Raw genomic sequence first — 22,799 nt, forward strand, 5'->3', positions numbered from 1 at the left:
CTGCTTGAATATCTGTGCTATATGACAGTATAAAAGCTGTTTAAGTCCTCGTGTGTGTGAGATTTAAGGTTTGGGACTCTGCTGAAGTCTGTTCTGAAAAGAAAGAGTCAGAATAGACATCATTCGCGGTTTTTAATAACGCGCGACTTGCATTGACAGGTGAAAATCCGATCTACCTGCTTACACTGCAGACACGAGAACATCCGATTCATATCGGATAAATTTCCAAATATAAACAAGGCCAGAATCAGAATCCATGTGATTTGTTCCTGCTTACATGTACATGGGCCATATACGATCTGTGCCACATGGAAAAAAAACGGAATTGAATCACTTGAACAGTGCAGTGTAAATGCAGCCTAAATGGTTATAAGAGACACATTTAAGAGATTATATGCAGCATCCTTCATTTATTCTTTTAAAAAAGGAGAAAGCTCCACTTAAGTATCGTACTTAGAGGGAAAATGTGCTTTATGCAATGTTGAAGTTATATAAACCTTGAAGCATAAGAATCGGTATTCGAGATCAGCCATGACGCGGAATCAGTACTCTGTATCAGCTCCAAAAATCCTGTCCCCTATATATTATATACAAAAACATGTTGAAAAAAGGTTTTACATTTAGAGTTTTACTTGTTTTGACACACTAAAATATATCGCTAAGAAATAATTAAATTTTATTTTTAGAAAAAATTAATTAATTAATTAATTAATTAATTAATTAATTAATTTATTTATTTATTTATTTATTTATTTATTTATTTATTTATTTATTTTTTTTTTTGGACACCGACCAGCCATAGAAATAATCATTAGTGTTAAGTCCTGTTTAAGTCTAAAATCTAATTCATAATGGTCTTAAAAAGCCTTAAATTTGACTTGATTAAACCTGCAGAAACCCTGACTTTGAACTGCACAAACAAACTTTGAACTGTAAATGTATTTGTATCAGTGTGTGTGTGAAATGTAACATTTTAACAACATATTTTGAATGCTACTGAAAACAGATTCTTATCCTCACTAAGGCATTTTTTTTTGTCAGATCAGTAATATTAAATATTTTTGCATTTCTATCTGTTTTTAATATGAAATATCACACTTTTTCAAAGCTGAATTTTCACAATCCTTTCAATTATCCTCTGATCTAATCTAATGTGCTGGCTTAAATTTGTATTAACATTCTATTTATTATTTGATGAATAGTATTTTAAAATTTGAAGAATGTTTAAAACATTGTTGGTTTAATGTCTTTTGCCAAAGAAAGGTATTTAGTTCATCTTTCTTTTAAACCATAGTGTTCACCATATTACTGTAGTGAAATTCTTTGCAATGCCATTCCCTGATCATTTTGACTAGCTGTGATGTACTTGTAATAAAAAGGAGGTTGATGTTTATATGAAGCTTTTTCTGTAGACACAGATGCAGGGTTGCTGAACTGTGAAAACACAGTAAGTGCCTGAGGCTTTGTTCTAATGCAGCAAAATAGTTGCTTTGATTGTTTATCCTCAGTTCCACAGCAAAAAAGAATAAAAAATGCTTGCCCCGCATGTGTGCAGAAATATAAGTGAAGAAATACAATAATGCCACAGCTGCTGATGTGATCATGAGTTCAGTATGTTGTTGTCATGAGCATGTCACATCGCACGAATCCAAAATTTCCAGTTTTCCCTCATTTTTTTCTGCTGTAATAGCTGCTCTCGTCTAAGCAAATGTTATGATGGCCTAATTTACTTGTATATATTGTCTGATCACTTGAAAAACAGTATAAAACAAGTCCGTTTTTGTAAAGTTAGTTTTAGTTGGCAATGGCATTACAAAATACTTATGATGTCACATTGTGAGGCTTTTGCTTGTAATTTTTACAAGACTAAAATAAGAAGTGATGTAAGAAGAGAAGTGATTACAAGAGAAAGAACTGGGAAGATACAGCAGGCGCATTGGCTAAACAATTTCTGAAGGGTACAAGGAAACGATTAAAGAACATTTCACTGGGCCCATACAGAAGCACTGTAAACATAAGGAGAGACGTTTTGTATGCCATCAAAATGTTATGCGTGAGTGTAAGCTGTGAGGCAGCATGTCAGGTAAATATAACGTCTGACATGAAAGTCAAGCTGGTCATGTTCCTTTAAAACAACAAATTAAAGTAGCACAACATTTCTTATTTTGACGAAAAGTCTTTAAATGTGTAAATATACATTTATGTAAAGAGGAAAGAAACGGGTCACTGCTAAAGACGATGAGATAAAATGTGTGCCGTGGCTAAACCAGTTGGAAAGAACTGCACTAAACTATATTTTAAAGACATCTTTGAGCACAAGTGTTAAAGCTCACTTGAAGCCCATCAGCAGTAATGTTTGTGTCTATTAACTATAACAGAGTTATCAAAAGGGGTGAGGTCTTGGGTTATGTGTGTGTTTGTTTTGGTGCTTTCAAGTAGGGCTGCACGAAATTGGAAATATTGTGATGTTTTATTTTTCTGCGATTAAATATTGCAATATTGTACCATTTCAAAAGATAGTTTGAATTTCTTAGATATTCAGGTGCAGAAATTGAATAATTAAAATGCAAAAAAATAGTTTGTTGTCTTGTTTCTTGTCCAAATATCTAAAAATTCTAAGATAAAAAGCTAAAAATATTGTTTTGTTTTCAACTTCAGAAGAAATAGAGCAAAATTAAGAGTTTTTCCTTAAAACAAGCTCAATGATCCGTCTGTGGTATGAGCAAAATAATCTTGTTTTTGCTTTTGAAATGTACTTAATGTATTTGAAGTAGAATTTTTTTTTTTGTATATAAAATTCTGTAATTACTGTATTAAATACAAGTATTTAGCTCCTGGTTAACTATAATTCAGACTCAACATTGCATATCTTGCAATGTGACTATTACGCATTCGTACATTGTGATATCGATGCTGAAACTATATATTGTGCAGCCCTATTTTCAAGTGTAAACATAATTTTGCAAAACCCACTGTCTTAGTGCACCTTTAAGTAGGGCTGGCCAATTTGAGCTAAAATCTAAATCTCGATTAATTGAAGATTTTAACTCTATTATGATTATTGAAAGAATTTTTTTTTGTTTAATTTTTTGCCCTCATAGTTCACTGACAGGTTGTGGATTGTGCTGTACAGTAAATATGCTCACATATTACAAGTGAGAGAATTTTGAATGAAGGGTGCATTACTTGGTAACATGCGCAATCCACTATCTATGAGTATTTGTTTAACATTGAGTGTTGAATATTTAAAACTAAAACACACATTGCCTAAAACCAACAGTCGCGTTTTTCTTATAAATAATCTTCACTTTTAGAAACAAAATTTATTATTTTCCATGTTTTTCAAATAAAAATTGAAAATAAGCAGCATCTCTTCTAAATAAAAGAACTCTTGTACATCCTGTAAATAATATTGTAAACAGTGTATTTTTTGAATCTTTTGTAAACAAAGATTTACAAAAGTAAATAGTTATTTTTTCGTAATGGTAAATATGCCGTCTCTGGCGCAGCTTCCAATCATCGTCAATGTAGTGCCAAAGTGCGACGGGTAGTTACATTTTTTAGAGTTGCGTTCGATGTAGAAGTATATTGTAGCCTTAACAGAGCAGAGTCACGTGACTCCACACACGGTAGGAAAAGTAATTGAAAAAATTTAACTGGATTATAGTTTCTGAATGAATACTTAATTGTTAAGCCCTACCTTTAAGCTTAACCTTAAAATTACACTTTTTGTGCCATGTCCACACTAGTAAGTTTTTGTTTAAAATACGAAGGAAAATGATTTTTTTGTCTCTACGTTTTGGCCTTATGTCAACAGAGACAGCGTTTTTCGAAAATGAAAAAGTATATATTTGAAAACACTGTTCAAAGTGAATAAATTTGAAAACGGCGTCTTCGTGTTGCAGTGTGGACTGTGAAAACGGAGGCTTTCGAAAATGATTACACATTTTAGTCATGTGACCAATTTAGCTAACATTAAGGATGACATTGCAAAGATGTTTTAGATGCTGTTTTTGGTTTTGACAGCCATATTTAAGATTAATATCAGTTTGTACATGCTCCATATTGCCTCTCTTCAAAGGACACAACGATTGTTTGGCGGCAGAATCAGACGACAGTTGTGACATTTTGCTGCAATGTTTCAAAGAGACAGAAAGTAAATAAACGGCAGACTGATATGAAGCAGGTAAAATCAAAGCAGTACGTAAATAAAAGCATTTTCGGACAATTTAGTGTGGGTGACGTAGGGCTGAGCGATTAATCGAAAAGTAATTGAAATCAATATTCAGAACCTATAATCCTTATTTAAAATTTTCCTGGACAATTTTTTCAATTACCTTCCCTACTTGTCACGTAAGCCTGCACTGTTATAGGCTGTGGCTGATTTCTACTTCTGCGGCCACTGCAGCCACATCTGATCTGGTCAAGCAGGACTCTTGAGTACTTTGCACTACATTGACGATGATTGGAAGCTGTGCCAGAGATGCCTTTAGACGGCATATATAACTTGTCAGTGAATTATGAGGGCAAAAAATAAGTAAAATAATTGTTCAATAATTGTAATCGAGTTAATATGTTCATTTAATTGAGATTGTGATTTTTAGGTCACATCACCCAGCTCTAGGATGTGGAGAATTGAAAACGATAGTGTGGACATGAACTGTTTTCAATTTTATCTTCATTAGTGTAGACTTAGCCTTAATACTAAACGAGTTCTTGTCGTTTTTTATTATAGATTCTTGGCCAGAGACAGAAATCCAACACAAAAAAAAGAAGAAGAGGGGGAAGAGGAACCGCTCAAGCCGCCTAGTAAAAACCACAACACCTGTGATCAAGGAAGTGAGTGAGCATGTGTGGGTTTGTGTGTGGGTCCCATACGCCGTGATGTTTCTGACCCACCGCCTTATAAAAGGGCTCTTTGATGCCGAGGCAGGCCTACTTTAGCATGGCAGAGCTTTAGGTGTGTGTGTGTGTGTGTGAGATTAGGAGGTAGAGGGTGTACTTTAACCCATTTAGTACTGGGCGCTTGCCAGATTTACTAGCTTAGTCAACTAATCCCTTTCCGCCTGCCCTTTTTCTTACCAACAAGTGTCTCTACTTGTGTCTTTGTATGTGTGTGTTTTTGTGTACTTGTGTTTTGGTGAGCTTCTGTAAAAAAGGGATGAGAGGGAATTGGGAGCGGTGTTCACCTCCATTGATTGTTTCCTGGCTGTAAAACATGTTGACGGGTTCCCTGATGGGATTTGAAACAGACCTGTAAGTTTAACAGGACAGAAGCTGACTCAGCTCTCGTTCTGTAATGTCCTTGTATTTTCTTTTTTACCTCATGGCTGAAGTTTTGGAGCTTTGGAGGGGACTTCCATGTTGTTCTTAGCCACATTTATAAAATAACCCTGCGAGGGCTAGGTTACATTTAAAACAGCTGCCGATTTACTTGTAACAACTGCTGTAAAGATTTTAAGGAACGCTTGGTGGATTAAAACCCCAGTATTTCTAATAATTTACTCATTTGAATATACAGTAGAAATGAAAAATGAAAATGTAGAAACAAATATCCAAATACTGAAGCCTACATGTTTAGTAGTGCAACACGCGCACACACATAAGCATGCGGTCAGCATTCGGTCTCATTCGCACACTGAGACGAGCAGAGGAGCGCAGACATCTAAAGTAATCTTAACGTGAGCGCTTTAATGGTCAAATAGGTGTCAAAACGCGGTGATTAGTGATTATTCCTATTAACCCTCATTTACGTAATAAACAAACGAGTTGAGAATCAAAAGACACGTGAAAGAGAAACCATTAAAGAGACAAAATGCTGGTGCCTGTTATATCATTAATCAAACGATGAGAAAATTCCTCGCTGCTCTTGACTGAAGGATTTTTGTAGCTAAAGTGTTTTTCTTAGGGTGAAGATGCTTAAATCACAGTTTATTTCATATTTTTATTCTATTGTATTAATTTCTCTTTCCTTTGCAGGGTGGAAAATAACTGTATATATACAGTTGTAGTCAGAATTATTAGCCCTCCTGAATATTAGCAACCCTTTTCCTCTAATTTCTGTTTAATGGAAAGAATTATTTTTTTTACATATTTCTGAACATAATAGTTTTGATATATCATGTTTAATTACTGATTTGTTTTATCTTTGCTATGTTGACAGCACATAACATTTTACTAGATGTTTTTCAAAATACAAGCATTCAAATTAAAGTGCAATTCAAAGGCTTAATTAGTGTAATTAGGCAAGTCATTGTATAACAGTGTTCTTCTGCAGACAATCAAAAAATATATTGCTTAAGGGGGCTAATAATATTGACCTTTAAATGGGTTTCAAAATATTTAAACTTGCTTTTATTCTAGCTAAAATAAAACAAATAATACTTTCTCCAGAAGAAAAAAAATATTAGAGGAAATACCTTTAAAATTCCTTGCTCTGTTTAACATAATTTGGGAAATAGTTATTTAAAAAAGCAAAATTCTCAGGTGGGCTAATAATTTTGACTTCAACTGATAATTGTTTTGAATAATCGTAATTAAAATTATGACCAAAATAATCGTGATTATGATTTTTTTCTAAAATCGAGCAGCCCTACTTTGCAGCCAATCACAGTAGTTTCTTAAAGAAACACAGCTGATTGGCTGCTCAGTGTTGTTCAAATGTTAGCTGGAAATGGATGTTTTTAAAGGTTCATTATCGATTGGTACGGAACTCAATATTTTGACAACACTTCAAACTGCAATTGACAGTTATGTCCTGTAAGGTAGTAATAAATAACTTTGCCATGAGTGTGTTGAGGCCTTTAGAACCCACCTCCATTTCCTCACAGTAATGTAGCCTACTTTGCTGACATTTCCCAGCATTAAATCATCCTGCAAGAAACTCAATGTTATGCTTTTGACGCCCACCATTCCCACCTTTCTTCATAGTACTCTATGCGCTAGACTGTACTTTTAACTGTGATTAAGAAAGCTAATGGAGTGTTGTGTTTTTTTATCTCGTTCCATCTGAACTTTAATGGCAGTGCTGCATTTGAAGTGGTTTGGCGTGATGGTGTATGCATATGCTGGAGTCTTGCTTTGCTTGCTGAAGGCTGGATGCATTCTGTCTGAGCCGAAGCTCTGTCACTTTGCCTTACAGCTCAGCGTTATAGAAACCGGGTCAAACCACTCGCTCTCCTTCACCCTCCCCGCTCTTCTTCTTTCTCCTCCACCAGGGCAAAATGTCTGTGAATAATCTGCTGAGATTTATAATTAACCACAGATGAATTTAGCACAGAAATCTGCAGGAAGAATGGCTTTGTTTAGATTAAAAAGGGGGTTACTCTCCATTTTAAATACGTTTTAGAATCACAAGGAGTTGCAGATATTAGAAGAATTGTCGCTGAGAGATTAAAATGGTAATTGATCTTTGTTGGGATAAAAACATCAATATTTTGAGGGTTTATAAATGTAGAGAGGAAAGATGAAGGTTTTCAGGGATTGTTAATATAAATGTTGGTGTCTTTCTGACACGAATCTTCATGCGATTTTTAAAGCCTATCACATTTTCAATTTGGAGTGTTATAAATGTATTGAAAAGATTATTCAACATTTCTCCTTTTGTGATTCATTAAAGAAAGTCATTCAAAACGGTTTGAAACTGATGTAAATGTTGATTCCTGTAGAAGCATTATAATTGTGTTGGATTTTCCACTGGTGGTAGCTTACATTTGTGTTATGGCTGATGCTTTGAATGTTGTGGCTGCTTGTGATATCACTATTGTGTTCATGAGAGACTTGTCAGTTCTACAACAGTTAATAGAAAGACCGTGTCAAACAACAAATGCGATGATTGAGTGTCAGATGCCTATAATAACCATAGCTAACATTACTGGCATTTATAAACAGCCCTGTCAAATGCGCTTTAGATTTGATTAAGATATGACTGTAGTGTTTTCCAGAGCCTGTGTTATTTAGATACTATTATAGTATTTATTAACATTTTAAATTAACATTTATTTGAATATGCTCAGTTTGTCTTTGTACTTTGCATTTTGTCATGTATTTGTAGCACTTTTAGGGTTGCATGGTACTTTAATTTGGTGCCAGTTGATGCTGAAATTTTAAAAATATCCAATTCCCTCTATAATTTAAGCGCTATTGAGCACATTCTTAAATTCGCTGCACACACACACACACACAGCTGTGGCATGCAGTCTCATTCGCGCTTTTTAAAACATAATTGGAAGGTACATCAATGAACGATTCGCATCCTGTGCTGCACACGTTGCATACAGTACATGCTTTTAGTCATTTTCATGTGAAACTGAGCTTTGCAGAGCAACAAATGTGTATAACTGGAAAGGGGCGGTATATGATGGAATAATCATTTATTTTGATTAATGATTTTCGTAATCGTTAGAAGCCAAAAGCGAAATTAAATTTTCCATTAATTGCACAGCCCTACTGTTTAATAACATGCTCAGTAGCGCTCAAATGTTAGCGGTAAATGGACTTTTTAAAACTTCAGTATCGATTGGTACCGAGTTTAAGTATCGTGCAACTCTACTATGCAACTAATCAAATTAAAACTAGTTTTTACTAAAGATGCAGTAAAACAAATCAAAACGACAAGTGCAGACACTGAAAATATTCAAACAAAGCTCAATTCAAAATGTTAAAGGGCCATGAAACCCCCTCGGTTCAGCAGGGTGTTCACACCTCGACTTTGGAAAAAAGCCAGAAAAATGGGCGTGTCCAACTCTGTTTAAAGGGGAGTGTCGGAGGAGCAAAAGAGGGATAGTGTGGGAGTGTCGATTTGACCACGCGCTGAGTTTCAGAGTCAAAAAACACACGCACACACACAAACACGCACACACAGGGGAGAACGTGAGTCCATGTTTACATGGACATCTGTAATTGAATTATTTGCCAAATTATTAAATGGTGGACTTTAACTGCAGTTTGGCACTTTTATTCAGGGAATTCATCCCTGTCCCTCGTGACAAACGAGATATTTGATTCGAGGAACTGCTCTAAGCGTGTATTTTTCATGCAATGTTTGATACCGCACGGCGAATGAGAGAAAAAAACCCTCCGCATTTCCCGGAAACTTAGATGCACACGGCAGGTAGCGCAAGAAAGCCGCGTGTGTTATTCCGGTCACAAAATGCAGTGAAAATCCTACACAAGGTTAAAGTTTGGTTGTGGTGCTAACATGTTTACACTCGGTGCAATAGTTTGTTTGATACGAACAAACTAAATATACAAAGAGCACTGGTCGCTCACTTACCAAATCTATAGAGACAGGAAAATCACCAGCAACTAGAGCCACATCTTTATTAAGAGAATACTACAAGCGAATCAGGATCTCAGCGTTTGCAGATGAGAACAGCTCTCAGGTAAACAATAATCCTCCTTAGACATGTAAGTTATTGTTGTCGAGCGTCGCGTGCACTGTTAATCCATACGTGACTCCAGCTCCGCTCTCACAGAGAGAAAATGAAAACAAAACTTAACAGCAGCAAACTAACAAGGCAACACTTCACGCTTGTTTTGCCAAGTTGCACAATAGAGCGCGCTGATTGGTTTGAACCAACCCTTACTCATGCATTAATGCATCACACTGTAAGACGTAATAAGACACACTCTGGCACAGACGTCCAGTCTGCACGCTGGAATACAGGCTATTATGTCAAAGCCGTGACGCAGCGTCAAAAATTTGTTTCAAACAGGAAGTACGAATTTGCTTGAAATAACGCAAAAACAACCAATTTACACTTTTTAGTGAAATATAGGTGTCCTAATAGTGTTTTTTTTTTTAGCAGTGTGGAACACATATACGACTCTCAACAGCTCAAAAAATGTGTTTTGGTGTTTCGTGACCCTTCAATACACTATAATAGCATATAAATAACAGTGGTGCTGGAAAACACAACAGTCATATCTTGATCAAATCTAAAGCATTTGACAGGACTGTTTATAAATGCCTGTAATGTTAGCTTTTGTTGTTTGACACGGCCTTTCTATTAACTGTGGCAGAACTGACAAGTCTCTCATGAACACAATAGTGATATCATTTATATTTAGTAACTTTAGTAGAGTGTTTTGTCTTTAAATACTCTTAAAATTGGTGTGGAGTAGGGGGAAATAAAAATACCGGTTTATAATGTTTGTAAACATTTTGGTGGGCCATTTTATTTTCTGAAAATACCACACTAATAGGGCTGCACAAGATTTTGTTTCAGCATCGATATTGCAACGTGTGTGCCTGCACGGTCACATCGCTTGATATGTAATGTTGAGTTGGGAACTTGGGATTATAGATAAAGATTTGTGATTGCATAGTACAAACATAACAGTTTGCATGTGTTTTAAAGGCATTTCAAGAGATTTTAAAACATTCAGGCACTAAAAAGTACATCTTTAACTTGAATAAACAATCATTTTACTGAATTATTAATACAATGATGAACACTATGCAGAGTTATTTGGCATTTGATGATTCAATTTCTGTACCTGAATACTCTATATATACTAATATCCTAGTGATGTGTTCCACACAATTGTATTTGGGCCAAGGATCACACCCTGTAGCTCCTCTTATGCCTGTTTCTGTAGGTGCATATAGAGCAGCTGGCATAGTGCTGGGCAGGTCGGTAAGGCCAGCACTGGGCAGATTGGTTGTCATCTGTGCTCACTGCTGCATGGCAGACCTTATGAACCACTGTCTTCCAAACCTCAATAAGTACCACAAATCATTGTAGGGCTCAGCGATTAATTAAACTGCAATACAAATGTATTAATTTAAAACACATGTATTCATAAGCAAGTGTCTGACTGTGCTCTTGTGTGACATTCTTAATATTTAATTGTGTGTGCACACATTCATTCTCCCCAATCAACAGTGCTCCAACCAATGGTGTGTAACACCTATCGTTAAAAACAAAGAGGAGAGCGTGCTGGCGGGATGATGGCGTTTCCCAAGTCAGAAGGATCATATAAATTATGACCGAGTTTAGAGCAATTTAGCCATATCTGAGCTTAGTTTTCAGAGGGAGACTCCGCATTTAATAAACCCAGCACATAGTGATGCAGCAGAGACCCACAAATACCAAAAGTTAAGACTGATGTAGTAAGTTTGCTTATTTGATGTAATTTAATGGAGTTTATTCAGCTTTTTTTGAACTATGGATGAGCCACACACACAAAGTTCACCGTGTGCTATAAATAAATATCACACACAGGTACGTTTAACAAGTTTCTTTACATCTGCTCATGGCATATGTGACAGGGACTAATGTACAAAACTAATGTACATTATAAAGACAATTTAACAACCACAAACTGGGTTTTTGCTTGTGTGATTAAAGTGTCCTTGCTTACAGTTATACTGATATTATGCAGCTGTGATGATTTGTGCAGTTATGTATTAAATAGCGAACTTGCGGTCTCTATTAAAAACAGACTGTTTTAAAAACACTTTTCTACATAGACACCATCAACAAAGCTGGCACGTTTGTGTTAATGTTCGACGAGCCTCTCAATCAGTCAACAAAAAGGAAGCAGCTCAATATACATGTTTGTTTTTGGGATAGTGTAGGTAAATGTGTCAGATATTTTAAGAAATTTAATATATTCTTTCAAGCTTTGTTTCTTCCAAGCTTATCCGAGTTCTGTTGCATGGTTGTGCTCCTTTTAATTTATATAACTGCAACTGTTTATTACTAACTGTTTATTAAGTTAAAGGTTTGATACTAGTTAGTACTTAAAGTGGCAACGAGGTCTTAAAATATTCTGAGAAGGTCTTTTAAAGGTCTTAAAAAGGTATTGAAATTATGTTTAGGGTTCCTGCATATACCCTGATAAACATAACTACTACCTTAAAAACTATTAATAAGCAGCAAATTATGAGTTTATTCTATTAAATGGTTAATTAATAGGGAGCATTGTATCTTAAAGTAAAGAGACTAAAAAATAAATGAAGAAAATAGCTTCCATTCAAATGCAGCTATGATATCTTCCAGGCCACATATTGAAGCCTTGAAATATACGTCATCAAACACATAGCATTCTGCTTTCGGCGTAATCTTCCATGCTTTTCAGCAGATTGTTTAAAAATTGGTTGAGCTGCACTTTATCAAGTTAGATGTCACTTTGTGATTTGACCGAAGTAAAAACAAGATGGTGAGAAACAGCAGAATGATTGTGTACTTTGGCGTTGTTCGTTCAATAGCTTTTTCTTTGTCGGCTCAGCTGCATGATAATAACCCAGGTGCACAACAGTATAACACACACAGCATCTGCTGCTCTAACTAAAGTCAATAGCTGTATGCTCTTTCCGAAGGAAAACCTGCTTAGAGTAGTATCAAACAGACAGGCTTGAAATTAGTGGGCTTTTTTTTTGTAAACTCACTAGCATTGGCTTGTTTGCTGAGCAGGGCAGCAGACAGTTGGTTTTGGTTTCCAGTACTTCTCCCCTTGGTTTTAATTGTTTGCAGGAGCTGCAGTTCATTACAGTGCTAACAGCAAACTGCTAGCAGCTTTAGCCAAGGCCACCCAGTGGGCCTACAGCTCCCCTTTTTCCTACCCAGTCCATCTGGCTCAGGGAAGGAGTAGAGACTGAGGGGGAGTTGGATTACAACATCTCTCAAAGGGATGCGGAGCCCTGTAAACGTGCGCTGTTGAAGTTAACTACTGACCGAGTGGGACCGCTCGGTGATAAACACACATTTTATCCCGGTGGATGTGCACTTAAGCCTGAGGAATGACTAAAATATTGGTCCTCTGTGATTATGAACACAGAATTGATTAAATATGGATCACTACCATGTTGCTTTTTCACAATAAACTGTACACAACACAAGCACCATATGAAATTGCATCGTTTTTCGGGCCATTCTCTGTAAACCCTTAAGATGGTTGTGCGTGAAAATCCCAGTAGTTTCTGAAATACTCAGACTAGCTCATCTGGCACCAACAACGACGCCACTTTTAAAGTCACTTAAATCAGCTTTCTTCCTTATTTTGATGCTCAGTGTCAACTACAGCAGAACGTCTTGACCATGTCTACATGCCTAAATGCATTGAGTTGCTGCCATGTGATTGGCTGTTTAGAAATTTGCGTTAGCAAGCAGTTGGACAGGTGTACCTAATAAAGAGGCCGGTTAATGTATATTTACAATTTCACAAATAACAACCAAGCCTTTTTACAATGACATTTACTTAATAGTATATATAACAGGACGTTTACCTTTTTAACATCAAATTATAGAATCTTAATAGCCTTTAAAATGCTGAGTATTTTAAAATGTTTTTACATTATTATACTGTTATATAGTCATTATATAATCAATGACATAAAATGATCGCAAAATGACAATATTTTGTTTATCGCAACAGTTTCTGTCACAATATATCGCACTGCAAAAATTCCTAATCATGATAAGCCTAGCTTATTTATGTGGGACCCAGCATTTCTATAGCAACAAATTGACATAAATAAAGTGCTAAAATTATTCAAACTTAAACCAAAGTAAAAATAAAGTAAGCAATATTAAAAAAAATGTTTAGATAAATTAAAAAAAGAAGGATTTAAATTAGGTAAATAAATGTACAGAGGCGTATTTCAGGAAACACAGTTTACCTTTTAAAATGACTTAGTCTTTGGTTTCCTGTACACAGACATGTCAGGACTTGCTTAAGGTTTGTTAAAGGGGTGAACTCAATCCCTTAACATCACCTCACACCACATTATTCACTTTACCAGACAAATGTCTCTGACAAAAGAATGTGTGTTTTGGCTGTTGTTAAAAAAAAATAAAAAAAGTTCATGCTGGTATTTAGTTGTGAGGCCAAACGTGACGCATCTAGAAGCAGGCATGAGGAATGTGTCGTACAGGACAGTGGGGATACACTCAGGAGTCGTGGGAGGAGGATTGGCAGTCTTTGGATTACAAGACAAACACACACAGGCCGGGAGGAGTCCTGCGCATGAATAATTCAGCCACTGTTGGCGATTATAGCGGCCCACTGCTGTTTCTGCCGTTCAGCTGTGTTACTGATCGCCATGCAGCTCCACGCCTGTGCGGTCAACCCTGCATGAATACTGCACCACGCTTAGCTTACTACACCATATGAATACCAGAACACTATACGCTTGTTATGCATTCTGAAAGGAAGAAAGACTTGGGGGTCGAGTGTCGATTTTTCTTCCTGTAAGCCTGTTGACTTTACAGAGGTTTTAGGGAGAGTCTTTGTATGCCGACAAAATGGCTAAATAAGCAGTTACCATATATTGGGTTGGTTTCGTGCTTGTGTGCGTTTAGTAGAGCCAATGGAATGAAGGAAAGATTAAGGGTTCATTAAAATTGGGAGATTTGAAACCAGCAAAGTAAGTAGTTGGAACGGTTTTAGTGCTTTGGTAGTATTAAGTGTTCCTCGAATAGATTTTAATATTGTTTTTTAATGTTCTTGATCATATTCAGTCTAAAAAAAGGCAGACTGTTTAAAGTGAAATATTTCTTCTCCTGTTACTGAAAGCTGCCGTGGTAAAAGTGTATTTCTGAAGCTGGTAAGATTTTTGATCTTCTAAAAAGGTCTTGCAAGACTCAACAATATTGCACGTAATATTGTGAAGTGTTATTTCACCTTGAAATCTTGTTTACATTTTAATATTTAAAGACGCACCAAAATAAAAATAATGGACTGAAACCAAAAATTATGAAACTAAAAACAAAAATACCTTGTTATAATAATATATAATTTAATAAAATGATATAAAGTAATTTTGTGAGACGCGGTGTCATTTTACCCGTTATGCCATGACAGCACTACATAGAAATGTCCTGCCTGTACATTATTTGAGCAGACTTTGCTTCTCCAGTGAGCGGTAAATAAGTATACTGGTATATGAGCGAACAATTGAGCTATATTTAAATATTTTTTATGAGACTAGGGTTGGGCCGATAAACGACGCCATTGTCCATCGACGATGGCCGACAGACACCATGATGCTGAGCCGGCATCACGATCCATCGCCCCGCCCCCATTGCAAATCCGCTCGTGAAAAATACACACTCTGGCTCCGTTTACACTAAAAGGTCTTAGTTTTTAAATGGATTTTTAGAACGAAAACGATCCACATCCACTCTGGCGTTTCACCTAGCATTTCTGAGCAGCCCTCCCTCTACAATACCAGTGAAAACGCACATCACGTGACCACACACACACACACACACACACATACACACACACAGGCACAGACACACATACTATTATGTGCTTTAAGCCTAGTTTATACTTCTGCGTCAAGTGACCGGCGTAACTCACGGTGCATGCAACGCGCGTAGCTGTGCATTTATACTTCTGCGCGCTGTCTCTGTTGGTCTGCATTAACACTTTTGAAACGCTAGTTGGCAGTGAGGTGTAAATGTTCCTCTGTGTCGAGTTTCTTCGCTGCTTTTTTGCTTTTCCTGAACACTTCCGGGATGTACAAGTGGCTCAAACTTGCTCATTTTGAGGCAGGAAGCGGCGGACGTGCAACAACTTTAACTATGAGGTAAACACAAAACAATACTTTCCATCCGGAGCTTCTTCACAGGACTCAACACTTGTAAACTATCGCTCCATCAGGCTCGCACCATTCACGCGGCTCTCGGTCCCGCCCAGACTCGTCAGCGATACCAAGCCGACCAATCACAGAGCTTGCGCTACGCGTCGTTGCGACGTGTAGTTACATTTTTTGAGACGTGCACGTCGCCGACGGCCACGGCGAAGGGCTATGCGTCAGCGCCGTAGCATACGCTGGCGTTTGACGCAGAAGTATAAATCAGCCTTAAGACATCGGGTCCAGGCAGTCAGTGGGTCAGTAGACTGGTTCAATCTTTCGATTTCACACATGTACTTGTAATTTTAGCAAACACCTCAGATACTGTTGGCTGGTTCCTGTTGGTTGCAATTATAACGACACAGATCACTCTTCCTATTCATGCCTATTCATGAGTCCCGCGGAAAAAGTGATTGACAGGTGGTAATTATGTTTGTAACTTATCTTTATTCATTTATGGTTTGGTTATGGGTAAAACAAAGACTCTGCGGGTCAGGTAGTTAAAACGGTAGGCTACAAATTATTCATTTGTTATAAATTAATAAATTAATCATAATACATTCACCGCTGCCAATGACGTTTTATATTAGACATCCTAGGATGGCAAAATAGTCCACATCACCCAACCATAGTTGAGACCTCAAATGACGGATGACATGGTTTTCATAGCACAGCGCTTTCCATGACCTGTTTAAAAGCCGCTTCACACCCGTTAGTGGCTACCGCAGTGGATTTTTAAAGATTTTTATTTTATTTAAATTTAAGTTTAAAATGTATGGAAACCATGAGACAATTGTTTTTAAGTTTGTATCATTCAATAGAAAATTTACTGAAATAAAACATTTTATGCATCTGTAAACACTTCACTAAACACGTTCTTATTGAATAAATGTAATAAACTATTATTGACTCCAAACTATATGCAGTAAATACAATAAAAGTCGCAGTGCTACAATACATATTTTAAACCATATGGTAGCACGTTAATGCTCTCACTCTTGTCACATGACCATTATATTGTCTTATTTTTAGTCTTGGAAAATAAACAAAATCCAGTTGTATTTAATAGTTGCTTAATTCCTGCCAGTCTAATACAATAACAAGTCAAAGATGGCTATGAAATTTTGCTTTTGGTTCATTTGTCACTCAGGAAATGTCAGTTGCATTGTGGGATTATGTATTCCATTCTCTTTTATACTGCACATTCTGGAAAATATAGGCCATGTGGGATCCTGGGATGAAACTTTGCATGCTGTGCATGTGTTTATACAATGCTGCAGTAATAGCGTGAGGATGACATTCTGAACAGAGCAGCATACTGAAGTCTCTTATTCTGTGCTTCAAATGTTGGCCTTTTCTTAGCTATGCGCAAACATTCTCCTCAAACAGAATTTGGGAAAAATGAAGAAACTAAACCCTGAACTTGCACATTTTTGAGTGAGTTACAAAAAATACTCTCTCTCTCTCTCTCTCTCTCTCTCTCTCACACACACAAACACACACACACACACACACACACACACACACACACACACACACACACACACACACACACACACACACACACACACACACACACACACACACACACAAACCTTGCTTATTTTCCCTCTCCCTTGGGAATTGTTTTTCTCCTGACTCGGGGTGGCTTTTAGGCAGTGTCAGAAAACAAGCTGATGCCCAAAAGCCACAGAACTGACCATGAAAGAAGGGTGTGTTTACGCTTGGCAGGTTTGGATTGATTTTTTTTTTTCTCTTCACTTCATTTTTTTTGAGGTTAGAAAATATCTTATCTCTGGCTTAGACAATTGGCTTCGTATCACGTTGTATTGTGATAAGAAGTACACATCCCTGTGTGTCCATTTCCAAAGAAACTCTTGTGGTTGTCAAAAGTATCGACTTTGGTACCAGTCATTACTGAGATTTTAAAAACATTCATATTTGAGCGTCGTTGATTACTCCTTAAACACAGCTGATTGGTTATTTTGTTCATATGCTCAATAGTGTTGTCATTATACTGGAATTTCTGTACTGATTGGTGCAAAATTTTTAAAAACGTCCATTTCCTCCTAACATTTAAGCACCGTTGAGCTCATTCGTAAACAGATGATTTGTATTTACATGCTCAAAATAAATGACTGTGATTGGCTTTGAAGATCATCTGTTTACTGCTATTTACCAAGTACAAACTCAGATACACGCAATTGTAGTGTTTTAAAGTCTTGAAGATCGGCTGATCTGTCTATGAGCTGACTTACGAGCAATCAGCTGAGTTAAATCGATTGATCTTCACGGCCTAAAAAAGCTCCAGGGTTCGTGTATCTGTGTTTGCACTCTCTGAACAGTGGTGAAAGGCGGTAAACTGATGACCTTCAGGGGCCAATCAGTCATTTTTGTTGTGTGCATGAACACAATGGCAAGTCAGCTATGTTTGAGAACATGCTGAACGGTACTTAAATGTTAGCAGGAAATGGACGTTTTCATTAAAATGCACGCGTGTCATTAAAAACCATAGCGAATGACGTCATGTCTGACACTTTCATTTCAGAACAGACTTCAGCAGAGTCCCAAACCTTAAATCTCATCCACAAGGACTTAAACTGCTTTTATACTGTCATATAGCACAGGTATTTAAGCATGTTAACAAGAGCAAGAGAGCGCAATGTCTGCCACATAACCAAAATAAACAAATATAAAATGAATACATCACATGAATAAATCGCACCATGGACAATACATTAAGATTCAATTAAACTTTATTTGTATAGCGCTTTTACACTGTAGATTGTGTCAAAGCAGCTCCACATAAATGGTCATAATAACTGGATCAGGGTAGTTCAGTTTTTAGTGTTTAAGTTCAGTTCAGTTTAGCTTAGTTCAGTGTGCTGAAGAGTCCACTGAGAGTCCAAACACTGAAGAGCAAATTGATGCCAAAATAGATGCCTAAAGGTTTTTAAAAAGCCTATATATCAAAAGAAGAAGGACAAATGAGAACCTTTCTGTCATAAACTACAGTAAAACAGCTTGTCAAAAGCTGTGAACAGATTACATACAAAAATAGAGAAAAGAGCACTCTTTAATAATTAGCTGTTAGTCAGCGCCCGCTCTTTTTTTTCCTGGTCATTGCGTCTTTCCCGTGTGCTGTGTAAATGCAGACGATCGGATACGAGTAACAAAAAGATGATGTAAGCAGGTCATCAAAAAAATCTGATACAGTCACAAAATCGGAATTGACCATCAAGATTAATTACTAGAGGGAAATGGATGTTTTAACATTTTGGTATTAACTGGTACCGAAATCGATACTTTCGCAAACCTTATCCCACCATAAAAATGGCATTTTTTTAACATTCACAATGATGCTAATTACAGTTTTAATTAGGCATTAAAAATAAGTAGCAGCAGAATTTTTGTTTGTTTATAATAGGGATTTCTGGTGCTATTTTAACTCCTGTATGAAAATTATAAGCTCTTAATGAGTTTTACCAAATACAAAATATTATCAGACATAAACACTGTAGATATTGTTTGGATGTCTGGTAAGATTGCAAAACATGATTCACAAAAGCATGTGCGTGTGTCTATTTACTGTAGGATTGATCTTACAGAGGACCGTGTGAATACTAAGTGAACCAAGACTAAATGTATTGTTTCTCTTTTGTCCCACACCGTAACAAATCAGGAGAACTGAACTGAAAGCTTAAACACACCTAAGATAACTCATCCTCATCTGACTCAGGTCATTATTTTTTTTTTTACAATTATTTTTTGTTTATCTAAGAGGAGAGCATCTTATTACTCAATTCGAGTTTCTTTCAGGTTGTATCTTTCTTCAGCTGTGTGTGTAGTATATATTTGCATCTTCGTAGTTCTCATGCTCTTATCCGCAGAAGGTTATCTTGATTCCTTATTTACTAAGGAATGACTGACCTTTGTCTGTAGATGCTACTTATTCCAGTCACATTGTCTATTCTCCTGTATTCTTGCAAATTTCCCTGGCAAACTGCTGCAATTGCTTTCTTTTTGAACTTTTTGGTTATGAATGTTAAAGGAAAACAGTTTTAGAGCTGAACGTTTGCTAGGAAACAATCTCAAACGAAACACAGGCTCTCCAGGGACTGAATGGGAATGGAGTAAAATTCCCTCTTCTAGTTAACATGAATCACAAAGCCCTCTCTCTCTTTCTCTTTCTCTCTTTCCTTCTGTCTCTTTGTTTCTAAAATGCAAAAAAAGCACAACAGCATCAGCTCTTAATTTGTTAGTAGGTCAAGCTAAAAGGACAATTTATATGACATGGAAAGAAACGCGTTGAGCAAAATATTGTACAAGTTGTTTGTGTGAAACTGATGATAAACATTTAAGGGCGTACTCACCCTATGTACAGTTGCCTTGAACCAGGCCAAAGCACGCTCTTCCCCCTCCCGTCTCCCCTGACGGCCTGCACTCGCACTACATTCGGGCCTGGGCACGCTTACCTCAGCGATGATGCGCTGTTTAGTAGAGAAGCGCTCTCGCTCAGCACAGTGGGAATTTCTTCAGTTATATCGTTTGGGATGCAGTGACACGCAGTCAAATATTTCGCCGAACAGATCAGCCACTTTTAACGCTCATAAACAATCAAAGTACTCGTGTTATAATTGGGAGGTTTGCTGAATGTGCGCAGCTGTCGTGCAGTTAGGGGTTTGTGTCTTTAATAAACTACGACAGTTTGCGTTCACTAAACAGTAAGAATGATTAATAAACACAAAAGAAACAGTCCCTTTAAAGTTGAGTCTCGCTTTCAGTTTCGGGCTTTGGCGTGGTACGCTTGTGTGTGAGTGCAAAACGCACCAAAACCCGAAACTGAAAGCGAGACTTGACTTTTAAGGGACTGTTTTATTTGTGTTTATTAATCATTCTTACTGTTACTGTTACTTTGGCGCGTTTTGCATTCACACACAAGCGTACCGCGACAAAGCCCAAGTGAACCGCGCTCAGACACACCTATTCCAACCGGATCAGGGTGAACCAGCCTAGTGAACCGTGCCTGAGCCCGATTTAGGACACTCACATTTCTTAAACGATCTGGGAAATGGGCCTGGGCACGGTTCGGATAGCATAGTGTGAGTAGGCCCTAAAGGGCCATGAAACCCCTCCTGTCTCAGCATTGTGGTTTCACAGCTCTCGTTTGAAAAAGTAAGGAAAGTGGGTGAGTCCAGCTTTGTTTAGGTGGGAGTGTGCAGCAGCAAAAGAGGGAAGGCAGGGTGTTCGTGGGGTCTTATTAAAAGTTAATAAATCAATGTAGAGAAATTTAAGGCCTTTAGAAGGTATTAAAAATCTTAAATGTTTTTTTTGCAAGATATTAAATTTTATATCATTTTTGATTACACAATGCTTGGTTGTAGGGTAAGGTTTGCCTGAATTAAATCTGTGAATATTATTATGCTGTGCAGTTTATGAAATCAACAAAATCCTAATAGATTTGACATCATGCTGCTTTGTTTACTGCAGTAAACAAGGTGACACCATTATTTCTGCAGTTCTATAGGCACCAACCTGCTGAATTAGCTAGATTTATTCGATTTTTTATTCAGTATATGAATAATGTTTTAGTTTTGGATTAGTTTCTTACATTAACATTTAGTAAATATACAGTTAGTTAAAATCTCTCCAGTGTTTCCAATTGAAACCTAAAGTGGTTATAAGGTTTTAAAAAGTATGGTAAGAGTCTTTATCAAAAGGTCTTAAAATGTCTCAAAAGGTCTTAAAATGTATTAAATTTCACTCTCTGATTCTAGTAAATACCCTTATTCTAGTAAATAAGGGTTTGCATGAAAAGGGAGTTTAATTACGTGCACATGCTGATTTTTACAGAGGCAACACAAACACAGATGCAGTGGAGATAGTAGAGGTGTGAACCTACACTGTTCTCACGGTTCGGTTACGATTCTCATGCCATCTATTCGGTTCAATTCGATATCTCAGTGCATCATGAGGCATTGACGATGCTTTAAATACACAATTATATTTTACTTCACAGCACATGTAAAATTTTAAAATATATTTATATTTAAAATTATTTGTAATACAATTTTGTCCTTTAATTCAAACAGTCAGAACTGGACCTTTAAATGCTCAAGTAAATGCACAGAACAACATGAGCATTTATAGACAATAAACAAATGTCAATTTCCCGCTCGCTTTATGAGCCCTGTCGAGCGAGTTCTTACACCCTCATGATTGGTCACGCACTCAACAGAAAGGGCTGTGATTGGCTCTAATGCTCTGGCACTGTTCAACAATGAGTGACACTGATAAACGGACGCGGCGATCACAGCTGATTCATAGGAGATGCAGAGGAGAAAACTCACTCTGTAGACACACGCTTGTGCCTGGATCCACAAGTTTCGATATAACAGCCAAGAGGAGAGGAAAAGTCACGCCAGCGAGTCAAACGGGCCCCAGCGAGAGAGAGAGAAATGGATTTTACTTTCAATTTCTCAATCGCAGTGAAACAGCCTCTGCTGTATGTCAGTGAAAGACTGTCCAGCAAACACACACACAGTGAATTGTGCAGTTTCTGTGTTTTTAAGTACTTACTGTGTTTTAATTATTCGCGCTTGCCTTCCTTACCATAGTAAGCTACCACGACATAACGCATAATTTATAAATGACATCAGTACATAATAACCAGTTTTGATTATTACTGAACCGGCACCGAACTGTCCGCGTCTGCATCTCACTGCACTGACGAAACAATTTATTTTGACAACCTTAGGAGATAGACAGTGATTCGGAGAACAGCATTTACAACGGATCTGAGAGCTGTGTGGAAGTGAAGGGTTTACATTTCTAAACCCAGCACTGACAACTTATGTCTCCATACAACTCTTCTACTACTTATTTTAATTAAGGTTGGCAACACATCATGGCGTCTCTCTGAACACTGTAACAGGTAAAATGAGTCTTCGAAGTTATATCATGCATTAGGGATGCCAAAATTAATAATTCCGTGTCGCGCACACTCCGTCAAACAGACCCCCCCGCTTTTCACATTATGACGATGACATCATCCATCTCGATGTTTACAGATTAAACATCGTACGATGTCAAATTGGTCGACATCGGCCAACCCTACCAGCCAGTACAGACAGCCAATCTTCACTCGAATTTACACAATGATCTCTCACCGTGACGTACCTTCAAAGATTTCTTTTTAAACTGGAAGAAC

At 37.1% G+C, this 22,799-nt stretch overlaps 1 protein-coding gene across 7 annotated transcripts in view; it reads left to right on the plus strand.

Annotated features, from left to right (window-relative positions):
* The window catches only part of sipa1l3 (signal-induced proliferation-associated 1 like 3), a 189,158-nt gene that overhangs the window by 38,648 nt on the left and 127,711 nt on the right, over window positions 1-22,799 (plus strand). For 4 of the 7 annotated variants that reach the window (XR_012394069.1, XR_012394071.1, XM_005173672.6 and 1 more), the window contains exon 2: window positions 4,736-4,839. The exons of the other annotated variants lie outside the window; for them this stretch is intronic. The gene's annotated coding sequence lies outside the window, so the exon portion shown is untranslated. The remainder of the gene's footprint in view (window positions 1-4,735; window positions 4,840-22,799) is intronic. 7 annotated transcript variants of the gene reach the window in all.

Source organism: Danio rerio, chromosome 18, assembly GCF_049306965.1.
Source record: "Danio rerio strain Tuebingen ecotype United States chromosome 18, GRCz12tu, whole genome shotgun sequence".
In the NCBI taxonomy this organism is placed as follows: Eukaryota; Metazoa; Chordata; class Actinopteri; order Cypriniformes; family Danionidae; genus Danio; species Danio rerio.